Consider the following 25,755-nt stretch of genomic DNA (forward strand, 5'->3'; position numbering starts at 1 on the left):
ACTTAGGTATTTAATTCCCAAGTAAATTTTCCAATGTAAATTAATATTATATTAACCTTTAAGTCTTCCGCTAAAATTAACATATAAACTCTGATATATTTATAAACAAGTATCAACTATTGGTCACACTCCCAGGCCTTGAGTTGTGGTGTGACAGGTTGGTATCAGAGCTATCGATTTTAGCGAATTAGATATTATGATAATAGTTCCTAAGCTTTAACCTTAAGATTTTTATTTATATTTTTATTCTGTAGGGATAAGATAGGATTGGTAATCTTTTCTATCCTTATGACTAATGTGTAACATTTCGGGTTTTTTTCCGTACTCATATTTGTATTCGTTTATCGGGTTACGAACCTTATTCGGATCTTTTTCATTAATAGAGTTCTGCTATTATTATTGAAATAATTATTTTTATCTTAGTTTATAATTCCTTAACTTTCATTTGTGCCAAATAGCCCTTAGAAACTCTTAAAATCACTTAAAATGGCTTAAAATGCGTTTTTAGAACTACAGGGACTGAAACTATCAAAAGTTGAAAGTCTGGCAAAGCTGCACCTTCACGCTTATCGAAGATGTCACCAGATCAGCCATTTTCGTTTCAGATCTTCGTTCAATGCTAAATCTTTCCTAAATCAACCCTAAATCACGAAATTTGAGCCACAAGTTATTGTATTTAGTGTGTAATAATGTCTAGGTACATATTCAGTAATTTGGTTAATATATCAATGCTTATATGACCCGATTTCATCTTTAATTGTTTGATTCGGTTACCAAAATCGACCCGTTTCTTGTCCAACAAGTTGGTTTAACCCATATATAAACACATCATAATTCCAAACCCTAAAGGTTACTGCATCTAAGCATTCACAGCCGTCACATACCTTTAACCGACGTTTCTTACTCGTTATTGCTCGTTTAAGTGAAGATTCGTTAGTTGCAGTTTGACTTTATCGGTTCTATCATCTTTGACCTTGATTTCCCGTTAATCTAAGCATAATCCGGGTAAGTTGTTAACTGATCAAACATTTATTAATACTCACTTGTTAATAACCCATAATCAATTTCTAAGATTTCGGGGTATTGACAGGTCAATTAGAGTCAACCGTTTAAGGGCAAAATAGTCAATAACTTTGACTATCCGTTTAATCATGCTTCTGGTCAGAACCTTTGTTTGGTCCAGAAGACTTTTATTTTCGTAATGAAATTTTAAGGCTAGTGAACAAAACCCGACTTCTGACTCGATGTTCGGATTCTGGTCAGTACCAGCTTGCTTAAATCTTAAATATAACATAACTTGAGTTCTAAACGTCCGTTTTGATTGATTACAGTGGCCACGAATTCGGTTTTACTTGTATTACTATATCTCAAAGATTCAGATTCTGATTGTTTATATCGTTTGACATGTAGTGGATGACTCACTTATTCGTTAGCTCACTTAATCGCATTTATTAATCGCTTGTCATTAATCTAAGGTGAGTTTTTCTCTTATTTTACTCGATTTTCACAACGTTTTGGGGACATATGCGTATATCATATTATATATATATATCAAAAATATCAAACGTAAATAGCAAACGTGTATTTGTGTGTGAGTTATCAAATATTCTTGTTATGTGCTTACTTGTTTATGTGGGCATTCGTGCTCGGAGAGGTCCCGCATATCCCCATGTGCTGGGTTCTTATATTATTGACAACTCTCGATTTGCTTGGCAACGGTTTTATTATTATTTGCTCATGGTTGATTTACCGGCTCCCGATTCGCTTGGCAATGGTTTAATCGACAACTTATTTGCTCATGGTTTGATTGCATTACCGTATTTATTACATTTTACTTATTTCTTATTTATTATATTAACATTATTTTATTGCAAAACTGGTGATAATCTCACTCAACATGTGTTGTTGACAAACTCTGTTTCTACGCATATGCAGGTTGCTATTGAATTGAAGTTGAAGTATGGACATTTAGAAAGACCTTAGGGTTTTATTGAAGACAAACATGAATTTAAATTTGTTATATATTTATTTGAATTGTTTTGTGGTATTTGGATATTGTGTGTACATTTGAAATAAAATAATTAAATAGATATTGTCACATTTATATTATGATAGTATCTTTGAGCTGTGAGCAATCGGATCATACCCCGGCATTTCCGCCTTAGGTTGGGGTGTAACATAACTAAAGTGCAGATGTTGTATATTATATACCTTGGTCATAGACACCGAACTGCTAGGAGATCTAATCCAACACCTATTCATGATCTGCCAGATATGGCCAGCTACAATAACAATAGTTGTTACACAAAAAAAATTCGGCTGGGAGCGGCCGGGAGCAGCCGATAGTTCCTAACTTACCGTATGAAACCCAGCCGGTATACTTTCTGGGAAATCAACAGATGCCGATTGAAATATCCGACGATACGGCAAAAAACATCCCGCAACATCACCCGTTGGAGATTCCACAATATCATCCATCGGAAGAGATAAAGGTACAAAGTAGGTTCAAACAGGAGATTAGCACAGATTTATTCAGTTGGATGAATTGCCATTCAGATAAAAGCAAATGGTATTTCGGATCTCCACCTTCGAATTTTCAGCAATTAGCAGAACCCAGTCGCCGTAACCCAGCACAATCTCGAATGCCAATGGATGATTCCTCCGAACCTGAGAAGAAAGATGAAAATGAAGAATTTCATCCTCAATTTCCACCATATGTAGGACCAATTCTAACAATATCTGAACAAGCTAATGAGATACGAGAAGAGGGTCGATTAATAGAGGAATCCTACATTAACAATATCTCTGACGAGGAAATGCAAGCCTATGTAACCAAACCGCATTTATACCTACGAGAAAATGCATATATTTTCTCTGCTGCATCAGCACCCACCGGATATCCCAACCTGACTAAAGCAGTGATGGATGAACTTAGAAGTGAACGGGTTGACAAAAAGAAAATAGGAAAGAAATTATAAAGAAGTGTGATAAAATGAAAAACCTTGTCAAAAAGTGGGTTAAGGATTAGAACAGAGCTGTTTTATACTGTTGTTGTAATTTCCTTTTCCTTGTAATATAAATGAAGTGAAATGGAAATACTGAATTTCGATATTCTAAGTTATTATCGTCTTTATTTACAGTATGTCTGGGAAGGAAAAAGCTGATAGCAATGCTACTGTCCAAGACAATAATCGAGAGAAGACAGTAGAGGAAATATAAAAGCGTACCTACAGAGTATATGTGTGGTATTCGCGAACTACTAAAAGAGGCTGTAAATCCACATACTGAACTTATGAAAAATAATCCGAGTAGAACTGTCTCACATTCTAAAAGACCCAGCCAAAGTAAAAATGAAACGGTTCAATCTAAATGAGAAACCAAGAAAGAAACCGAAAAGAAAGAATCTGAGAAGAAAGAAACAAGAAAGAAAGAAGAAAATAGTGCTCATAGCTCGACTACTGAAAACGAGCTACCTAAAAGAACAAAGAAATTAAAAATACCAGAGGGGTGTGATTTTAAATTTTCAAGGTTTATGGTCCTAAAGAGTTTTTTGGGGATAAAGGTGCAATCGTAACCCTCTGCTTGTTGGAGGAAATGGAGTCAATAGTCATAATTAATAAGTGCACCGAGAGAGAAAAGATTCAATATACCTCCCAAATGTTCAAGGGGAAGGCTCTAGAATGGTGGAATACCCTTATTGATGATAAGGGTGGCGAAAATTTGTATAACTTGGAATGGAAAGTGTTCTAAGAAATGATTCTGAAAAAGTTTTGCCCGATCCACGAGATGGATCAAATTCAAACCAAATTGTGGAACCATAAATTTGTAGGAACAAATCTCAAGGAATATAACACGAAGTTCCTTGAGTATTGCAGAATTCTCCCTCATTTAGTCACTCGTGAATTCAACAAAGTGACTAGGTATATTTATGGATTGCCGATTGAAATCCGTGATCAAGTTCGATCCAATATGCCATCAACAACTTAATCAGCCATGGAGTTGGTTGGATATTTGATGGACGGTATGATTCAAAATCGTGAAGAAAGAAAGAAGAACGAAGAAAAATAGCCTGTTGGAGGAAAGTTAAGTAAAGTTGAGAAGAATATGGAAGGGACATTTATGTATACTTGTCCGATTTGCAAATCATGTGGAAGGGGGCATTATGGAAAATGCTTACGACCAGTCAATACTGTAACTTGTAACTTCTGCAAGAAGCCTGGTTATACTGAAGTTGATTACGAAAGAAAGATAGTAGTGTGTTTTGATTGTGAGGAGAAGGGGCATTTTAGTACTGAGTGCCCAAAGAGGAAACCCGTGGTCACCATAGCTGGAGCAAGTGGAAGTGGTGCAAGGACTGATGGCAGAAAAGGAAATGCCCGTGTTTTCATGCTTGACACGCAGAAGGCTGCAGATATATCGAACGTAATCACCGATACATTACCTATTAATAATGTTTATGCTAGAGTTCTGTTTAACTCAGGTGCCAATCAAAGTTTCATAGATTATAAATTTTGTAGTCTATTGAACGCACCTTTAGTTAAATTAAATAATCATTACGAGGTTGAAACTGCCAATGGTGAATTGATTAGAATAACTGAGGCCTTTGGTAATTCGATGATTTCCTTAGCCAGTCATGACATACCTGTACGCTTATTACCTATGACCTTAGCCGGATTTGATGTAGTTTTCGGTATGGATTGGTTATCAACAAACCAATTCTGTATCTTATGTAATGATAAGGCAATTGAAATCCGAGCCCCAAATAATAAAATCATTCATATACCTGGAGACAAGGAAGCAGGAAAAGTTGAAATAATTTCTAAGATAAAAGCCAACCGTTGCTTAGGTAAAGGATGCCTTGCATTCATGGCCTATGTAACCAAGACTCCTGAACCGAAGAATATGGAGGAGGTACCAGTTGTTTTAGAATTTAAAGATGTATTTCCTGATGAGTTACCAGGAATTCCACCAGATAGAGAGGTAAAATTTAAGATTGATTTAGTACCCTCACCGATAACCAAGTCTCCTTATAGACTAGCACCCACGGATAATTAAAGAAACAGTTAGAAAGAGGATTTATAAAACCAAGTTCTTCACCATGGGGAGCTTCGATCTTGTTTGTTAAAAAGAAGGATGGTTCAATGAGGATGTGTATAGATTATCGTGAGCTGAATAAAGTCACAATTAAGAATAAACATCCACTTCCAAGAATCGACGACTTGTTTGATCAACTTCAAGGTGCAAGTTATTTTTCAAAAATTGATCTTAGATATGGATATCATTAGTTGAAGGTATAGGAGGAAGATATACCGAAGACGGCATTCAGAACGAGATACGGACATTATGAGTTTACTGTTATGCTTTTCGGACTCACTAATTCTCCGGCAGCATTTATGAACATGATGAACCGAATTTGCAAGCCATATCTAGATAAATTAGTTATTGTATTCATTGATGATATTCTTATATACTCCAAATCCAAAGAAGATCATCAGGTCCATCTGAGGGTTATATCGAAAACGTTGAGAAAGAAAAGCTATACGCCAAGTTTTCTAAGTGTGAATTTTGCTTACCGGAAGTTCAATTCCTTGGTCACATTGTAAATGCAAAAGGAATACAAGCTGTCCCAGCTTAAATAGAAGCTATTACCAAATGGGAGAAACCCAAGACACCAACTTAAGTCAGAAGTTTCCTAGGCTTAGCTGGATATTAACGAAGGTTTATTCAAAATTTCTCTAGAATAGTTGTCCCTTTAACTTCACTCACCCGAAAGTCTATTAAATTTGAATGGGGACCGAAACAAGAGGAAGCATTTGAAACACTGAAACAGAAATTAACAAATGCACCAGTCTTAGCTTTACCGGAAGGCCAGGATAACTTTACCATATAATGTGATGCTTCGCACACGGGTATGGGATGTGTTTTGATGCAAGGAAAGAAAGTCATTGCATATGCTTCAAGACAATTGAAATACATGAAAAGAGCTACACAACACATGATCTTGAATTAGGCACTATAATCTTTGCATTAAGTTATGGCGACATTATTTGTATGGTGTTAAATTCACAATATATACTCATCACAAGAATTTAAAGTATATTTTTGATCAAAAAGAATTGAGTATGAGACAAAGACGTTGGATTAAGACTCTGAATGATTATGACTGTGAAATTGTCTACCATGAAGGAAAATCTAACATTGTGGCGGATTCCTTAAGTAGGAAAGAGCATGACAAACCCATACGAGTTCGACCCCTTAGATTGGAACTTAAAGTAGACTTGATCAATAAAATTAAAGAAGCTCAGAAGAGGGACTAGAAGAAGAAAATATCAAAGCTGAGAAAGAAAATGGAACGTTTGATCAATTAGTTAAGGGAGATGATGAAATACTCAGATTAGAGAAAAGAATCTGGGTACCAATGGTTGGAGATTGAGAATTAAAATTCTTGAAGAAGTCCATAAGTCAAGATATATGATGTATCTGGGAAGTGATAAGATGTATCATAATCTAAGGAATTATTATTGGTAGATTGGTATGAAAAAAGACATTTCCATATATGTTGCTAAATGTTTAACATGTTCCAAAGTAAAAGTCGAACACCAAAAGCCGTTGAGATTATTGCAACAGCCCGAGATCCCAATGTAACATTTCGTATATTCCAAACCCGTATTCGTTTACGTTTAACCCGACCGGAAAATAGATCTTTGTTATTAATATAAATTAAATGTTTATGAGTAATTAAGTTTCCATATGTTCACTTTAGACCCTTCATACTTTAAAAGATGTTCAATTCTTGATTTATGCATAAAAGATTCACTAATTATCAAATTTTCAAACCATAAGGACCAAAGCTGTCAATTTATGAAACACTACCATAGGATGCGGGAGCACCACGTGGTAGGAGGCCTCTCCCCCACCATGGGGCGCTATGGAGGCTCTGATCAGATCGTTTAAGTTATATTATTTCCTCGTTCGTTTTTAGCATGTAAATCGCTTATTTTAGGCATAAATCGAGTAAATTAAGGTCTAAGAATGGGATATTAACCAAAATACAAGTCCATACTCTAAAATACTGATCATGAATGAAATCTACAACTTATTTAATTGATTTAATCACTAAATGCACATTCGGTTTTCTAAACGAGTGAATTTAATAAATATAGTTCATATTTGTAATCTCTATATAAACACATCATAACTCTCTTCCACAAACCTGTATCCTAATCCTAGAGAGACCCTCCAGCCGTCACCTACCTCCAACCTTCGCCATCTTCTTCGGTTTTCATGTTATTGTTGAAGATACAAGTTAAGACGGTTGACTTTGCTTGCTTTAGGATCGTTGACTCTTCGTTTCTCTTGATTCTTTCACTTTCCAAGTAAGTTGTAAATGTAGGAATTGTTCATATATATTCCCTAGTCAAAAACCTTCAATCAATTTCGGTGGTTGAAGGGTGTTGAATGGTCAAATCGTTTAAAACTCGTTAAAGGGCAAAATAGTCAACTAGTTGACTTAACATTTTCTTATACTTCTGTTTGGATTCAACGTTCGGTCCAAAAGACTTTTATTCGTAACGTAATTTTAAGGCTACTGACCAAAACTCGACTTCCGACTCGCTGTTTCAGATTCTGGTCAGTACCAGCTCGCTTAAATCTTAAAACAAACATAACTTGAATTATAAATGTCCGTTTGGATTGATTCCAGTGGCAAGAAGTTCGTTTTTACTTATATTATCATATCCTAAAATCTCATATTTTGATTGTTCATAAAATTTGACGTGTAGTGGATGACTCGCTTATTCCTAGCTCGTTAATCGCATTTATTAATCGCTTGTCATTGATCTAAGATGAGTTTGATCATTCCCCTTTTTATACATTGTTTTCAAATGTTTTGGGGACATATGCGTACTTATTCATATTTTCTATCCTATATATATACACAAACTTGCAAACATAATCATTGTGTAAATATTTGTTGAATGCTATTTGCTAATTGCTACATGTTTAATTGTTTACTTGACAACATTTGGAGAGGTCCAACATATCCCCTTTGTATAGGGTTCTCATTAATATGATCATAAGACCGTCTTAGTAACCGGAGCCCGATTCGTTTGGCAAAGGTAAGCCGACAGTTTTAGTCATTGTAATCAATGCCCGATTTGCTTAGCAACGATTCATTGGCACATTAGCACGATTTGGGTATATACATGGTTTGTTAAGATTTGATTGATTATTAGAACATAGATTGGTTTGCGCATTTAACACTTATCATTTATCATTTATCATTTATCTATTATATATATTATTGTTGTGTCGAAATCTGGTGATCATCTAACTCAATATGTGTTGTTGACAAACCCTGTTTTCTACGCATATGCAGGTTGCTTGAAGTTGAAGTATGGACACTTAGAAAGACCTTAGGGTTATAATGAAGACAAACATGGATTTAAACTTGTTATATTTATTTACTTGAATAGCTTTGTTGTATTCGGATATTGTGTGTATTCTTTGAATAAAATAATTAATTAGATATTGTCACTTATATTCATGATAGTATCTTTGAGCTGTGAGCAATCGGATCACGCCCCGACATTTCCGCCTTAGGTTGGGGTGCGACAGATTAGTATCAGAGCCGAAGGTTATAAGATAGGTCGTTAGAAATTATCCTAGACATATGTTAGGAACCCTATATGTGCTTATCTCAAATGTGCTATTTAAATTGTTTACAGCTTGATTAGATTAATTATTTTATTATATTGTATCTTATATGTTTATTGCACACACACACAAATTCCGAGGCTATACCTCACATTCAAAATATTTTTCTAAATCTTTTATTTTGGTAGATTATCTTTTATTGTGGGAAATTCCTTAAGAATTCCCATGTTTTGTTTTTGCTCTTTCACCTTGAAGCATGGGGGTATGACAAATGTTGGACAACCATAACTTTAAGTGGTACTCGTAATCGGCTAAACGGTTGCGTGGTAAACATAACCGGCTAGACGGTTATACTTCCAAATTGTGTTTTTAGTTATTTAAATTTATTTGATTCGATATTTAGTTGGGTCGGTTAAATTCCATGTAACGCTCATGGTCTGACCAACTCCATTGATTTGATAATTCGTAAATTAGTTGGGTCAGTTAAATACCATGTAATTGCTACATGTTTAATTGTTTACTTGACATATTTGGAGAGGTCCAACATATCACCTTTGTATAGTGTTCTCATTAATATGATCATAAGACCGTCTTAGTAACCGGAGCCCGATTCGCTTGGAAAGGTAAGCCGATAGTTTTAGTCATTGTAATCGATGCCCGATTCGCTTGGCAATGATTCATTGGCACACTAGCACGATTTGGTTATATACATGGTTTGCTAAGATTTGATTGATTATTAGCATATAGATTGGTTTGTGCATTTAACACTTATCATTTATTATTTATCTATTATATATATTATTGTTGTGTCAAAATCTGGTGATCATCTCACTCAACATGTGTTGTTGACAAACTCTATTTTCTACCCATATGTAGGTTGCTTGAAGTTGAAGTATGGACACTTAGAAAGACCTTAGGGTTATAATAAAGACAAACATGTATTTAAACTTGTTATATTTATTTACTTGAATAGCTTTTTTGTATTTGGATATTGTGTGTATTCTTTGAATAAAATAATTAATTAGATATTGTCACTTATATTCATGATAGTATCTTCGAGCTGTGAGCAATCGGATCACGCCCCGGAATTTCCGCCTTATGTTGGGGTGTGACACCCAATATGAAAATGGAACATGATAACCATGGATTTTATTATGAAGTTACCGAAAACTTCTCGACAAAATGACGCATTTGTGTTATCGTAGTTAGGCTGACAAATCTGCTCATTTCATCTCAATGCAAGAATCATTTAGTATGGATAAGTTAGCACAACTATATGTCGAAAACATTGTATCTTTACATGGTGTGCCACTATCCATCATTTCGGATAGAGATAGTCGTTTCACTTTGAAAATTTGGACAAGTTTTCAAAAAGCTATGGGGACGCGATTAAATTTGAGTACCGCGTATCACCCTCAAATTGATGGTCAAAGTGAGCGTACTATCCAAATGTTGGAGGATATGCTTCGTGCGTGTGTAATTGATCTAGGAGGTAGTTGGGATACTTATTTACCGTTAATGGAATTTTCATATAATAATATTTATCATACGATTATCCAAATGGCACCATTCGAAGAGTTATACGGACGAAAATGCAGAACACCCGTATGTTGGTCAGAAGTAGGAGATAACTAATTATCAGGTCCTGAAATCGTTCCGAAAACCACTAATCGAGTAATACAAATACGAGAACGACTAAAAGCGGCAGGAGATGGATAGAAAAGTTATGCTGATGTTCACCGCAAACCATTAGAATTTCAAGTAGAGGACAGAGTGTTACTCAAAGTATCACCTTGAAAATGTGTAGTACGATTTGGAAAGAAAAGAAAATTGAGTCCACGATTCGTAAGACCATTCAAAATACTTGAAAGAATAGGACCTATTGCATATAGATTAGAACTACCCGAAGAAATGAGGGGCATACATGATGTGTTTCATGTATCAAATTTACGCAAATGTTTAGCTGATGAAACACTTGCAATGCCGTTAAAAGATGTTGAAGTTAATGACAAGCTTAATTTTGTGGAACAACCAATTCAAATTGAAGATAGCATAAGTTCCTCAAACGTAAACGACTTAAGTTAGTAAAGGTCCGTTGGGATTCAAGACGTGGACTTGAACATACTTGAGAACTCGAATCATAAATGAAAAGAAAATACCCACATCTATTTCAATAAATCTTGAGGACGAGATTATTTTAAAGGTGGGGAGGATGTAACATCTCGGTAATACCCTATTTAAGTTTGAGCTATTAATGACAATCTTGAAACTTAGAGGGTATAAAATAAAGATTCTGGTTTTCTAGGCCCGTTGCGCTGTGCGACGGGAATACTTAAGCATTCATCGCGCTACACGATGGACAATTAAATTGGACCATTGCGCTACGCGAAGACCACATTAAGTAATTGAATCCACGTGTCAACACGTGGTAAGATCTTGCCAATTGCGGCATCACCATACGCGATAGCCACAGATGAAGTTCCATCGCGCTATGCAATGGGAGCCAAATTGTGCCTATAAAGGGGATCTACGGGTTTGAAGCCAAAGCATCCCAAAAACACCATTATATTCATAGACTTAGTATTGGGAAACGTGCCCAATAGCCGTAACATTCCGAGACCCTATTTTCTCGAGATTCGTGCAAGAATTGAAGTTCTGACACCCTGCGGATCGATTAAACGAGTTAGACGCAAGGTTCTACCAATCAAACAGTCACTCTGCCTTAGTATTAGCATTTCCAAGTACTCACTAAGGTAGGATCTAAGTTTAAGTTATTTCAATTATATTATGAATAGCTTAGACTCAGTCAAGGCTATGACCTTTAACCTTGAAAATATTTTCAAAACATTCTCAAAAGGTTTTTAATAAACATTACTTTTATATGAGGTAATGTTACACAAAACTATATTTTGACGGGCATTTAGTAACTGGAAGGGGGATATCATTAGTAGACTCTTCTTGCCTAAAGTAAGTTTGTACAAATCCTAATCCACCGCGGGACCCATTTACTTACCTGGAGAAGTTTGCCAACGTGATATAACCTATTAGGCCAAAGCATGCTATATCAAACGTCACACAAATACTATCATGATTTCAGACATTCACAAACCTAATCAAGGTTAAAACCAGACTTAAGATCTGCAGTCTAATCAAGAAATACCATCAAGGTGATCATTCAAACCTATTTGTTTATAGGTTAAATATCATTCACAATCAAGAAGGTTTATCAATCAATCACACTGACGGTACAGGTGAATACGTTAAACCTTTACAATCAGTCAAAACATATACTCTATAAGATGAACAGGTTGTTTGTCTTAAAGAGTCAGTCAAACGTTTACATAAGATTGCGTAATCTCTAAAACGTTATAAGAAAAATTAGAGAATAAAACAACTCACACCGAATACACATGTGTCTGGATCCAAACATACATGTTCAACCTAAACAGTCAAAGGCTACGTGGTCGCGGGCTAACAGTCATATATAGTTCTGTGGTATGGGCTACGTGGCTCGGAGAAATTATGTGTGTGTAGGGCAGTGTTACAAATACTGGGATCAGAAATATTTCTGCTGAGCTTGTCAAGAAAACTATATTTGTATTATAATTGTTATTTAAATGATTTTAGAGTCATAACGATTCACCAGCACATAGCTGACGTATTTTATTTCCTATTGCAGGTAATTAAGTTTGATATTTGTTAGCAAGGATTAGAGTCGTCAAGAAGATACAAGTTCGCACCGCATGATGGCTCAATTTTGTTATAAAATCCTTCTAATATTAAAAATAATATTTTGTAAACACCAACTTGGATATTTAATTCCCAAGTAAATTTTCCAATGTAAATTAATATTATATTAACCTTTAAGTCTTCCGCTAAAATTAATCCATAAACTCTGATATATTTACAAAGCAGGTACCAACTATTGGTCACACACCTAGGCTCTGAGTTGGGGTGTGACATAAAGGTTGGAATGTTATAGATAATATGAAATGGGGTCTTGAGTATTATTTTGCTCTAGGCTAATATTTTTCAATACGGTGTTATAGTGAGAGAGAGCAAAGATAGAGACAATGGGGAGAGGTGTTATAGTGAGAGAGAGCGAAGATAGAGACAATGGGGAGAGGACAGGACATAAAAAGACTGGTGGTGGCTATATTGGGGGTGGTCATGTGACGGTAGAGGTGGTGTCGTGGTGTAATTTTAAGGTTTGTAGTTGAGGGTGATGAAGTGTATTAGGTGGTTTCGTTTTTATATATAAAGTCTCGAATGTTATAAATGAATGTTAAATCAATGCCTAACTGATTTGGTAGTAACGTTTGGACACCTTCATTTTCTTTGGTTCTAGTTTCACACCCAACGCGTCGGATAAAATGCTAGTTTGTTCTATAAGCTAACTTACTATTTTTTTTTCAAGAATATACTAATACTTGACAAAACTTACGATTTTTTTTTGGGAATGATATTTTTGACTAATATATACAATAAAGTGTTGATTTAACATTTTAAGCCTATTTGTTTTCCGTATAACAACTCTGTCGTAATATATGGAGTCCAAGATCAACTTAATTATTGTTTTCTATATTTTACCTTTTGCGTGTGTGATTCAACGTTTTATATTACCTTTCGTTTGATTGTATCTTTTTCGTTTATTGTTTATTTTATACGAGCTTTTCAGGTGTTGGTGATGAATTATGGTGGTGTGACATTGGTGCTACTTGGCATGGTTAAAGCCCCCGCTGTGATTAGGGGGTTTTCTTAATGGTTCGCAAAAGTTACTGGTAGCAAGAGAGGCGATGATGCCGAAGATGGTGGTGGTGACTTTATATTTTCAAGTGAAGTAGATGTGTGAATAAACCGTTTTACATTACCTGCCGCAACGCAAAAGGTGACTATGCTAGTTATATAAAACTTTGGAATTTTTTTTTTGTGAGTCAAAATGAATAATATTTATTTATTATGAACTTAGGTGTTAAGAGTTGGTTATATATCTTACAACACTAATAAAAGAATGTTAAAGCTTATGTGTCAAGCCCACATTTCACCTCATTCTCAATCCCTCAACTCATTTATTCTAGCTATTCATGGGTCATGGGTCAAAACCATTTTGTCAAATGGGTTATAACATAGTGTGGATTATATTCATTATTGAATCAAGTGTCATTTTCATACATAAAGTTTGACCAACTACACAACTTTAGTACCTTTTTTTTAAATTTTTTGCAAATCAACACATAGTGTTTCTAAAATCATGCTGTCTTAATACTTTCGTTAACCCTGTTTGTTTTTACCATTAAGTCTACATTAAATTAATTCACAAGTATTTTGAGAATCACAACTGAAATAACAGACCTTATTTATCTTTATCATTTGACAAAACCCGTATAATACACGGGTTCAAAAGCTAGTAGTATATATGTTGACAAAGTGAAGAAGAGATAATGTTGTATAATGGAAACAAACAAAAAAAAAGTTTGACGACTTCCGGGCTTTTTTCTTTTCATGGCAGTGATATTTGAGTTTTTTTGTATGGAGTTTGTAAAAGATGTAAGGTAAGAAACTCACATTTGAATTTAGTAAAATTAATTTATATGTGAAATCCATATTATTATTATTATTATTAACAGGCATATTTTTGAGCTAAATTTATTATCCGTCGGTGTGTTATCTAAAACATATTATGAGTTTTCTTATGGTACGTACCAAGCAATTCTAGATGAGTTTTCTTAAGGTCAAATCTCCTCAAATTCAAATCATTGACCACTATGTGGAGATGAGTAGTTCTTTGTAAGGTCAAATGCTCACGCCTAGTACTTAAATCATATCCTTAGTTAGATGGTAACGACTTTTATCTTTTAGAGTAAAGACCAATGTTTAAAACCTGACATAAGAGTAGATTTTCTTTAGAACTTGAAGTAGTTTAGAAGTTAGAGTATAGATAGATAGATGGGTGTGTTTGTAGCAGTTCAAAAAAAAAATAATAATTAAAACTTACCACGAACACCGATAAGACAATGTTCAGCCCCCATGTCTTACTATGTTCTTATTGGTTTAAACACAAGATTTCTAAGGTATATAAACTAATATGCTATTTGGTGCAGATTGACACTACTAACAAGCAAGGAAGCCTAATATAACGCAATATAATGAATGGAGATTTTGAAAAAAAAAGAAAGAAAAAGAAAAGCAATTAGTCCAACCATCAACCGGTTGAATCGATCACCACACAAACCTAAAGGAAAGTGGTTTAGGAGTAATCAACTAGACCGACTATGTAGCTAGTTTTCTGTCTTGTCCAATTGGGAAAACAATTTTACCATCTAATTTCCACTATTCCACAACCACATTTAAACGCATGTCTCGGCCGAATTTGTAATCAAAATTCAATGATATAGTATGTTAGTGTAATTAGTTATATCAGGAGATAATTGTAACTTTAATATGTCACACCCTAACTTAGGGCCTAGATGCGACACCCGTTAGTTGGTATTGTTAGGTCCCGTTTTTGTATATTTAAGTCTTTTGTATTGGATTTGTATGTATTGGGCCTATTTTTCTTTTTGTATGTTATGGCCCAAGGGAAATGTGTAAACAAGCCCATTGGGCATTTGATAATGACAAGTTTCTCATACATGCTTCCCTATAAATAGGAAGCATGTCATGAGATAAACAACCTTTTGCAAAATCTCTAACTCACACATACTTACTCTCTCACTAGTTCTCTCTCTTTCTCTCACTTCTCCTTAACCCGCAAATAACTCTTAAGACCTGAGATATATTAGGTGACTTAGTGTGAATTCCGCTAGCACTAAGTTTGGTTGATCTAAGACACGTTGTTAGATCCACCCACGGTTTGGGACCTACAATTGGTATCAGAGCTTCGACTCACTAGTTGAGGCTTTTGGATCACAACCTTGGTTTTTGATCTTGAGAAGAAGACAAAGTGTTCTTGCAAAGAAAAACCACAAAATCAAGAAAAACTACGAAAACACAAAAACAATCGGCTTCAAAGTTCATAAAATGACCTAGAAAGTGTTCTTGGTAGAAATAACTAGTACACTTGTTCTAGATATGAAAGAATTGGGTTTAAAAGTGTTAAAATCAAGGTTTCGGGTTTTAAAATTGTTAAAAATTGATAAGATAAAATTTCGCATCACATGGCATGAAAATCAGTGTACCAACTTTTGAACAGAACTGACAAGTTAGGTACCACAGATCCCGAAAAAGATTGTTTCTGGAAAGTTTAAATTTTTCGCTTCGCTTGGAAAAAGATTTCGCATCGCATTACTGTTTCACTTCGCGTGGAGCAGTTTCGCTTCGCTTGACGTTTCACTTCGCATCACAATTTCACATCGCTTGAGATCATTTCGCTTCGCTTCACTGTTCATCAGACTCATTTCGCTTCGCAAAAGAAATTTTTTTCGCTTCGCTTGAACCTATTTTGCGCGAATAACCTGTTATGTTTAGAATTTTAACGGTTTAAGATCTGTTAAGTGTTTGAGAATGTTATAATCATGACAAGTACTAATTCTAAGTTGTTGAAGGGGTATTTGTTGCTTGAGAACCAATTGGGAACACCTACAAAGCCTCCAAAGTACATGACCTTAGATGATAACTTTGCTGATTTCAAATGGAGGTTCATGAACTTTATTTCATTGATTGACTCTGAGTTAATGAGATTTTTTGAAGAAGGTCCTCATGTTCCCATGACTGTCACTCCAAATGGGGAACAATTAAAGACTCCAAAAAATTATGACCAAAATGATAGGACCTTGATTGAGCAAGACAAGAAAGCATACCTCACGTTAACTGTTTGTCTCTCAAATGAAATTACTGAGACTCTGCATGAACACAGAAGTGCAAAAGGTTTGTGGGATGCACTTGTAGAGAAAGTTGAGGGAAATGCTGAAATCAGGGAAAACATGAAGGCATTGTTGAAAGAGGAGTTCAATATGTTCAACCATCGTCAAGGTGAAGCTGTGTTGGACTTGGTAAAGAGGTTTGAAAAGTTGATGGTTAGAATTAGAGCTGCCAGTGTTAACATCACGAACTCTGAAGTCAACCACAAGTTGATGAATTCGTTGCCGTATAGTTGGAGTACAAACACAATCATGATCAAGAAAACTACCAATCTGAATGCCATGCTGAACACAGATTTGATATCCACTATCAAGTCATTCGAAATGGATGAACAAATGAGAATGAACAATCATCTGAGTTCTCTGAATTAAGCTGGGGTGAGTACTGCATCATTCATGCCAACTGCTTTCATTAGCAAAACCCAGCAGAATGTGTATCCAGTAACCACTCCAAAGTACTCCTCAAGTGTGCCACCATAGACAACTGCATTTATTTCAACCGACAATCAGTCCACGTCATTTGGTTCTAGTTCATTTCAGAAGGCTGTCGATAGTGCAGTTGAACAAGCCTTAAAAGCTCATGGGATTTCCTCATCCTCAAATCTCAGCCAAGTAAAAGTTCAAGCTACTGTGAAGCTCTTCCAATGCTGAATGATTCAAATGTCTCACTAGTTCATGCATATTTGTCAAGCCATGAAGAGTTGATGCAAGGAAATCTGTTGCCACCACAATTTGAGACAGGGGATCTAAAATACATCAATCAAAAGGATCTCGAGAAGATGGATATCAAGTACCAAATGGTAATGGCTGTGCACAGAGCTACGAACTTCATGAAGACGTATGGGAAAGATAGCTTCAAGGATTCCGACAGGAAGAGAATTGGTTTTGACAAGTCAAAACTGCGATGTTACAACTGCGGTGAGATGGGTCACTTTTCAAGAGAATGCAAGAATCCGCCAAACCTGCAACTGACATTCGTGTGACTGAGGTGACCGATGAAGAAAACATCAAGTCAGCTGGAAAGAAGCGTGAAGTGCATAAGCCTAGCAGCTCAGCTCCAAGAATTGGAGGTCATCCACACAAGGGAAATTCAAGCTCAAACTCAAGAGCCCTTGTCTCGTAGACCGAGGTCCAGGATGGTATGGATTGGGATGATCAGTTTCAAGGGCTGCAAAACCACCTCAACATGGCTGGAATGGCGTTTACTTCAAACCACCAAGCGTCTTCATCTTCAGCTGCAAGTACTGATGCATTACCAGCTGATGAGGTAAATCATAATCTGTGTTCACAAGCATGTATAAACAAGGTTACATATTATAGACACCATTAAAATGAAGTTTTGAAAGAAAATGCAAAACTTCGTGAATTAAACGCTGAATATGTAAAAGATGACAAGATTTACAGTGAGAAAATTGAGACTCATCGTGATGATGTGTCAAATCTGAAACTTAAAATTTTTAAAAAGGAGCATGAAGTAATTTATTACAAAAACATAGTTTCTGAATTAAAAGCTGAAATAGAAAGTTTGAAACTTGATACTTCTGAGAAAAAGGAAAAAGAAAAGACAGTTGAAAGATTTGAAACATCATCTGAGAAATTTGATGATCTTATTGGAGCCCAAAGAAGTACTAAGTTGAAAGCAGGGCTGGGGTACGATTACACTGCTGTACCTCCACCTTTAAATGACAACTACACCGGTTTTTCTTACTTCAGCTATAATACTTCTCCTGAGGAGGAAATGGCATACGGGGTTGGTAGAATACCAAAACCTGTGACATTTGTTCCTGCTGGATCTCAAACTGCTGCTCCAGTCTCATCATCTAATAAATCTAACATCATTGTGTCTTGTGTAGCAGGTGATGTAAATGATGGTGATTGTGCTCCAGTCTCATCATCTAATAAATCTAACATCAACGTGTCTTGTGTAGCAGGTGATGTAAATGATGGTGATTGTGGGAAGGTTAACCAGGGTTGTAAGCAAAATGGAGAGTTAGAACCCTGCTTTGAGTCTTGTGTGGGTCTAACAAAGTCAATTAACAATCCTGTTTGTAATAAAGTCTGTGAGTTTATGTTAGGAAGTTTAATTTCAGGAACAAAACTTGTATTTTGTGAAAGTTCAAGTGATGACAGTTGTAAAGATGTTTGTAATGAAACTGAATGTTCTTCATCAGATTCAGAGTGTGAAACAGTTTTTGACGAAACAATTGAAGCTAAGGTTAATGAACAGACTAGTCCTAGTTGCTCATCAATTGATCATGATATTGAGAATTTAAGAAAACAAGAATTAGATTTTGAAAATGAAACACCCGATTTTTGTTTCTCGTTGAATCATTGGGCATGATTTCCTTTGAGTAAATTTTATCTTTTGTTTTAAAATTGTAAATATTTTTCAAATATGTCATAATTTTAGAGGATGAAAGTGAGTTAACTTTAACTCACCAAAAAGATTTTCAATTTACTTCAAGAAAAACCAAAATCAAGTCACTTGACTTAACAAAAAGATTTTATTTTTATATATAATATTAATTTCATCTTTACTCCTATTTAAAAGCTTCTCAATGACGAAAGCTTCTCAATAGACTCGCATCCATAATCAACAAAAGCTTCTCAATGACGAATCTTTGAAGAATGCAGTTATGAGGGCAGACCACTCGAAGCTTGGTGATCAAGTGCAGACATTGGAAAAGTACTTACCTGCTGCCACTGCCCTTGAAGCTAGTCTGTTTAAAAATATTGAAGATGCTACATCCAAGTGGGATGTTGAGAAGGAAGCAACAAACTCTAGAGTTTCCATGCTTTAAGGTCAATTAGCTTCCTTTGCCTCGCTCAGTAAATTCATATAAGAAAACAATCAGTTTCGTACTGACATTGAGGCCATTAAAGTGAAGCTTGCATCTCAAGAGCGTTTGAATAAACTACAGATGAAGACAAATGAGGATTTGGTAGCCAAGTTTCAAGCCTCCTCTGACCTTATGGGTATGCGCGATGACGATTTTAAACAATCTAGAGGACAGACTTGATACTGTATTTAGGAGTTGGAGAAGATCTGGAGAGACTTCTCAAATGGGCGGTCCACAACCCACTGCAGGGCCAAGTGTGGCTATGCTAGGTGATCGGGTTGTGGCTTCTGAAGGTGAGACGAATGTTGGTCGTGTGGTACAACATGGCGGCGAAGCTGGCAGTAAAGTTGGTACTAGCATGGGTCCTGAACAACAGGTGCATCCTCAGGCACAGGCTGGTGGTGATGAAGGTGGGAGTGAAGGCGATGATGACGAGAGTGACGATGAATATGATGAAGAGGACGAAGACGACAACGTCCATGATAGTTACGATGAAGACGATAATGATGGTGATGATGATAGAGGAGACGGAGGAGCCGATGTAGCAGGAGGTGGAGGTGGAGTTAACACTCAATCACCTCCACGCACTCAGGAACACGTACAAGACCCTGTTTCACACGACTCTACAAGCAAAGCCAGAGAACACGACTCGCAGATTGCAAGTATGTATAAGGAGTTGTTTCCTGAAGATGATTTTGCAGATATTATGGATGATTTCATTGAAGCAGGGAAAAACCTGGGTCACGTGATTGCACAGAATACGAAGGAGGCAGTAGAAGAAGACTACATCAACTACTCTCCGAATCCAGACACTCCCATCTCTGATCCAGCTGCCGACTTAACACATGCAACACCGAAGAAGAAACGAAAAACTCATATAGTGTCAAGTCGTGCCTGTGCCCGCATGCTCAACTACCCTTATCATGATGATTCGCTGGGGATGTTAATTAATCAAAGGTCCAACTGATCGCCACGCCTGTATTGTAAATATGCAGTTACAAATAATCCAGCCAAAGTAATAGGAATTAGACCTAACACGATTCCAAAAAGAAAAACTTCAATCATTTCAATTTGTTTGAAAGGAGAAAAAAGAGGTAATATCTATACCTAAATATTAATCCAAATTACCACGAATCTCAATGACCAAGAATTGGTAATTGACACGATAAGTAACTAGAAATACACAGAAGTTCGCGGAAAGATTTCCTTTTATGAATTGTGCAATTCATTTCAAATAAGTCGTATCTTGCTCAGACCAATAAATAGAGCTGAGGTTATAGTTAAAGCCGTTAGTAGAAAACCGAAATAACTAGTTATTATAGGCATCAAGGAGCTAAATGAAATATGTTATTTTTATACATATGTTTATAAAAAAGCACTTACTTGAGTTTCATTTTTTACAAAATAGGAGAGAAACAAAAATACCAATTGCAAGCTTTTGATTCAAATATCATTATAGACAGCACTAACAAGGATAAAGTCACAGCTTTAGAAAAAGAAATTGATTAATCGTCTGTAACATCTACGCATACCGCGTTTGCAATCAGCGAATGCATTCTTGGATCATTTTTCAATTCAACTAATAAGAATTAGGTCGTGTAATTTTGTTTTAAAACAAAACTCTTTTCGAATCATTATGGAATTAAATTAGAAAATTATTACTATTTTTTTTATCGAATCTATTTTCAATTTTAGAGCGAACAGTAATCTTATAAAACTTTTACTTTCATTTTAACTAATTAGATTTCGTAATAGGTTATAATAACTTGCATATAATATCTTGAATGAATGAGAACAAAAAGTGATCACACGATCACTCGAAAAAAAAAATAGGTGTTTTGGTTCAACTATATTATAAGACTAGTCATTTCTATTCTCTTTTGCTTTAGAAGTTCTAGTTTGTATCTTTCCTATTAGAAATCCGACTCTTTGTAGTTAGGTCAAAAAAGAACCTTCAGATTTCAGATTTCGATCTAATACAACAATGCATGCATTAGTGATTCCAATTATTTCATTCGTTGTTCTTTTTCGTTTATCGAAGAAAATTTCCTATTATTCCTTGTTACTGGACGACTAACCAATTCCTAATTCCTTAAAAGAAAAAAAAAGATTCCAACAAAAAGCGCTTATACAACTATGAATAACAAAGATTTATAGATCTAAAATCTACTTACATTTGCGGTAATATTCTAATCATTTCATGAATTATTAGAAACTCACTTATCAGATTCGCATTTTACCCTATCCTTAGTTTATAGCCCTAAACTCATAATGGCGAGAAATAGATTATTTGAAATTCAATAATTTTCTATTGAATGGGACATTCTTTTACATCGACAAACAACAAGAAAGAAATTATTTAGCACCTTTTTCCAATACTTATTGAAAGTGCATTGCTGTGTCAGAAGAAGGATAGCTATACTGATTCGTTATACTCTAAAGACGCCCTCGGTACAATATTGACGATCTCACAAAGATTTTTTCAGTGAATTTACATTTACTGATCCAATCTTTTACGGAATCGATCCCCTTTTGACTGTACAAGAATATGTGGAGCTCAGCATGTCTGGAAGCACGGGAGAACGTTCTTTTGCTGATATTATTACCAGTATTCGCTACTGGGTCATTCATAGCATTACTATACCTTCCCTATTCATTGCGGGTTGGTTATTCGTCAGCACTGGTTTAGCTTACGATGTGTTTGGAAGCCCTCGGCCAAACGAGTATTTCACAGAGAACCGACAAGGAATTCCATTAATCACCGGCCGTTTTGATTCTTTGGAACAACTCGATGAATTTAGTAGATCTTTTTAGGAGGCCTCAATGACCATAGATCGAACCTATCCAATTTTTACAGTGCGATGGTTGGCTGTTCACGGCCTAGCTGTACCTACCGTTTCTTTTTTGGGGTCAATATCAGCAATGCAGTTCATACAACGATAAACCTAATCCGAATTATAGAGCTACGACACAATCAAACCCAAACGAACAAAATGTTGAATTGAATCGTACCAGCCTCTACTGGGGGTTATTACTCATTTTTGTACTTGCTGTTTTATTTTCCAATTATTTCTTCAATTAAGAAAACGAGAGAGAACTAAAATAATAGACTAATCATTCTAGGTATTCTCTCTCTTAGCCCATTCGGAAGGATCTCATCTCATAATTATCCATGACTGTTTATGTCTCTAGCATGACCACTTGATGAAATGTGGAGGGAAGTGGCGGAAATGGCCAATACTACCGGAAGAATTCCTCTTTGGATAATAGGTACTGTAGCTGGTATTCTTGTGATCGGTTTAGTAGGAGTTTTCTTTTATGGTTCATATTCCGGGTTGGGTTTATCCCTGTAGTAATAGGATGAATTGAGTTGTATACATGAAAGCGTAAGAACTCAACGGATTCCCTTCTTTGTTTGTCTGATTTGAGGGAGAATGTCCCGTTGAGTTCTTAATAATTAGAAGATTTTTTATAAGTTCATTGAATAAGTTCTATTTACTCAATCAATTTTCCCCTCCTCTTTTGTTTGTCCACCACTTTTATAGTATTTTATATTTATAGTATACGTAATTATGTATATGTAATTATTTATTATGATAAGATAATATAATAATAAGAAAAAAATACGTAATAACTCTAAAAAACGTTTTGATACGTCTCTAAAAAATCGAAAAAAAACTAGGAATGTTTGACGAACAGTATAAAGATAAAGAATCATTATTATTTCGACACAAGAAAAGGGTGTGAAAAATCCTTTTCTTGTGTCGAAGACTAGTAAGACGAATAACCCCTCCCAGAAATATTTGTTCCCTTCATTTATCCGTTCTATTTCGCGTTTCCTTTTGGATAGGATCTAGCCAAAGTAAATTGTATTAGAATCAAATGCATTTTATGACATTTCAATCTCACAATAGCAACATAATAACATCACCCCGGTTTTTTGAAAAAAAAAAAAAACAAACAAAAAAAGAAAAAGGGGGTCAAGTCAAACAGTCTTCTTCACAATCTACATACTATGGCTAGGAATATGGTACAAGGAATTACCGGCATCTCGTAGAAAAATAGTATAAAAAGGGGGAAGTTCTCGTTCCTTCACCTCTACAATTCGGTAAAGCGGCTTCGCCTCCTCGCTTTTGTTCAATTATAAATAAATAACCACTTTAATGGAGATTTATAGCATCATTCAAGTAAATACAGATTAAGATCGTAAAAACATAAGCTTGTAATATAGCTACACCTAATTCCAGACCGGTTAATGCAAGAACTATAAATAAAGGACCAAGATCCCTTATAAAATACAAAATATCATTCATACATAGCATAGTCCAAGCGAACCCACTTAAAATCTTTACTAAACTATGACCGGCCATCATATTAGCAAATAAACATATTCCTAAGCTTAATGACCGAAAACAATAAGAAATTAGCTCAAGGAGTACTAAAAAAGATGCTAATGGCAGTGGGACCTAAAGTAATGAGAAATCCCCCATTTCTTAAAAAATGAAGCCCATTTCTTTGAAATCCCACTATAGTAATGCCAATAAAAATAGAAAATGAGAGACCTAAAGTAATGAGAAAATGACTTGTAAATGTGAAGCTATAAGGTATCATACCCTGAAGATTACAAAATAACAAAAAAGTAAAAGTGACCAAGATGCAAGGGAAAAACTTTTGTTTAACATTTCCGGAAAGACCCCCTATTTGTTCGTTTACCAGGTTCAGCACGAAATCATAAATAAGCTCTATCAAGTATTGCCAAGCATTTGGTACTAAGTTTCCTCCTCCTTTTTTAGTAACAAAATGAATCAGAAGTAGGACCAAACTGAGAGTTAGCAGCATAAACAAAGATGAATTTGTGAATGAGAAATACAAGTTTCCTATCTTCATAGGAATCAATGGGAGAATGTCAAATTGCTCAAGTGGGCTGTTGGGCGTAATCGTAAGTGAGCGAGTGTACTCATCACAATAATTCAAATAGTCTTTACTAGAGAAATTTTGGTTGAAAGGTTTTAAAAAATTATCTATACTTGTTAACTGATTTTGATGTATAGATTCAAGCTTCCTATAAACGAATTCTGGGGATGTCTTGTTCACTTCCCTTTGGAATGATTTAATAAGGGCCGGCTGGGGGCCGAAGTCATGTTTCATATGCACTAAAAGATAATTTAACTTCGTCAGGGCCTCGGCATTTGCGGGGCTATAAAGATGATCCGGAAGGTAAAGCGTCGACTCGTTGAAGCTACGCTCTGCTATCTCGTCAACAGACAATCCAGGTTGAGTCGGTACCTCCGCAAAAAACATATCCGCATTCCTAGGATCCTCTTTAAAACGCTGAATAAATTCTTTCATAGTAAAGATAATTTCTTGTAGTTCCGCTTCTTGCTCTAAAAATGAGGAAAGACTTGTCGGAAATAGTTAGCTTGGTCCGACCAAGAAAGACAGGGGACTCTTTGGGCATTGCTTGGGTCGAGTGAAGTAAAGACTGGCTACCTAGAATATAAAGATCCCTTACTGCACACTTTAGATATCTGTTTCCTTCCAATCAAAGACGGCGAAGCGCCTCTAATCTAAAGGCCAAAGAGTGCTCTTTGCGCTACTACGCATCCTTACTAATAGTATAGTGCAAGTTAGGTTTGGGTATAGCAGGACTTGAACCTGCGATCATTAGGTTAAAAGCCCAATGCTCTACCAACTGAGCTATACACCCCAAAAAATATGTAGTAGTAAATAAGGATTGGTGCGGAAAATCATAGAGGGCGGGGCCCCTCTTCATGATATTAAAGGGGCGCGGCTTTGTATGAGGCTCGTACTACAGAGCAAGCAAAGAAAACGTAAGGGCGCGCACTAGCACTCCTGCAAGAAAACGGCCTAGCTAACGCGCCCCTTATTGAAAAGTCAAGGATATTGAATGATCGATATGAGAAAGAAGCGCTCAAGCTTTCGAAGAAAGCCGGCCTTACTCAACAAGCACCTTTCTTAGCTTAGTAAGGTTGCTTGTTTCCACTCATTGAAGATTCTCTCTACAAAAAAAGGTCAACGGGGGGGGGGGGTACTAAAATGGCTCTCACTGACACCATCTACGAGAAGGTGAGGTCGTCTTTATTTCCAGCCGCCAAACGGTTCGCCTTAAAGCCTTAAAGACGGAGAAGGGGAGGAGCAGTTATCTAGGTAATTACGGTCTTTGTTGGCCGGGGCGAGCACTCTCTTTTCTTTGTCAAATTCCGTCTTACCAAACAAGACTGACTTCTTACCAACCTGCGAAGGGTTGTGAGGCTGGACCAGGCAGGTACGAAGAATGAATCTATATCTGTGCACGGAAGGGCCGGCGGCCGCTCAACTGTTCGAGCGCAATGCAGTGGTATTGGTTCCGCTTCGATAAAGGTAGAATGCCTGGTCGAAGG

At 35.9% G+C, this 25,755-nt stretch overlaps 1 non-coding gene and 1 pseudogene across 1 annotated transcript; both read right to left on the minus strand.

The window, feature by feature from the left end:
* Positions 1 to 23,450: 23,450 nt before the first annotated feature.
* Positions 23,451 to 24,703, minus strand: LOC143624713 (ATP synthase subunit a pseudogene; annotated as a pseudogene).
* A 285-nt stretch (positions 24,704 to 24,988) lies between these two features.
* On the minus strand, positions 24,989 to 25,061 carry TRNAK-UUU (transfer RNA lysine (anticodon UUU)). The gene has a single exon. It is a non-coding gene; the product is annotated as a tRNA-Lys (tRNA).
* Positions 25,062 to 25,755: the final 694 nt, after the last annotated feature.

Source organism: Bidens hawaiensis, unplaced genomic scaffold, assembly GCF_021521415.1.
Source record: "Bidens hawaiensis isolate Kalapana, Puna unplaced genomic scaffold, B.hawaiensis_p1.1 tig00003961_1, whole genome shotgun sequence".
NCBI classification, from domain to species: domain Eukaryota; kingdom Viridiplantae; phylum Streptophyta; class Magnoliopsida; order Asterales; family Asteraceae; genus Bidens; species Bidens hawaiensis.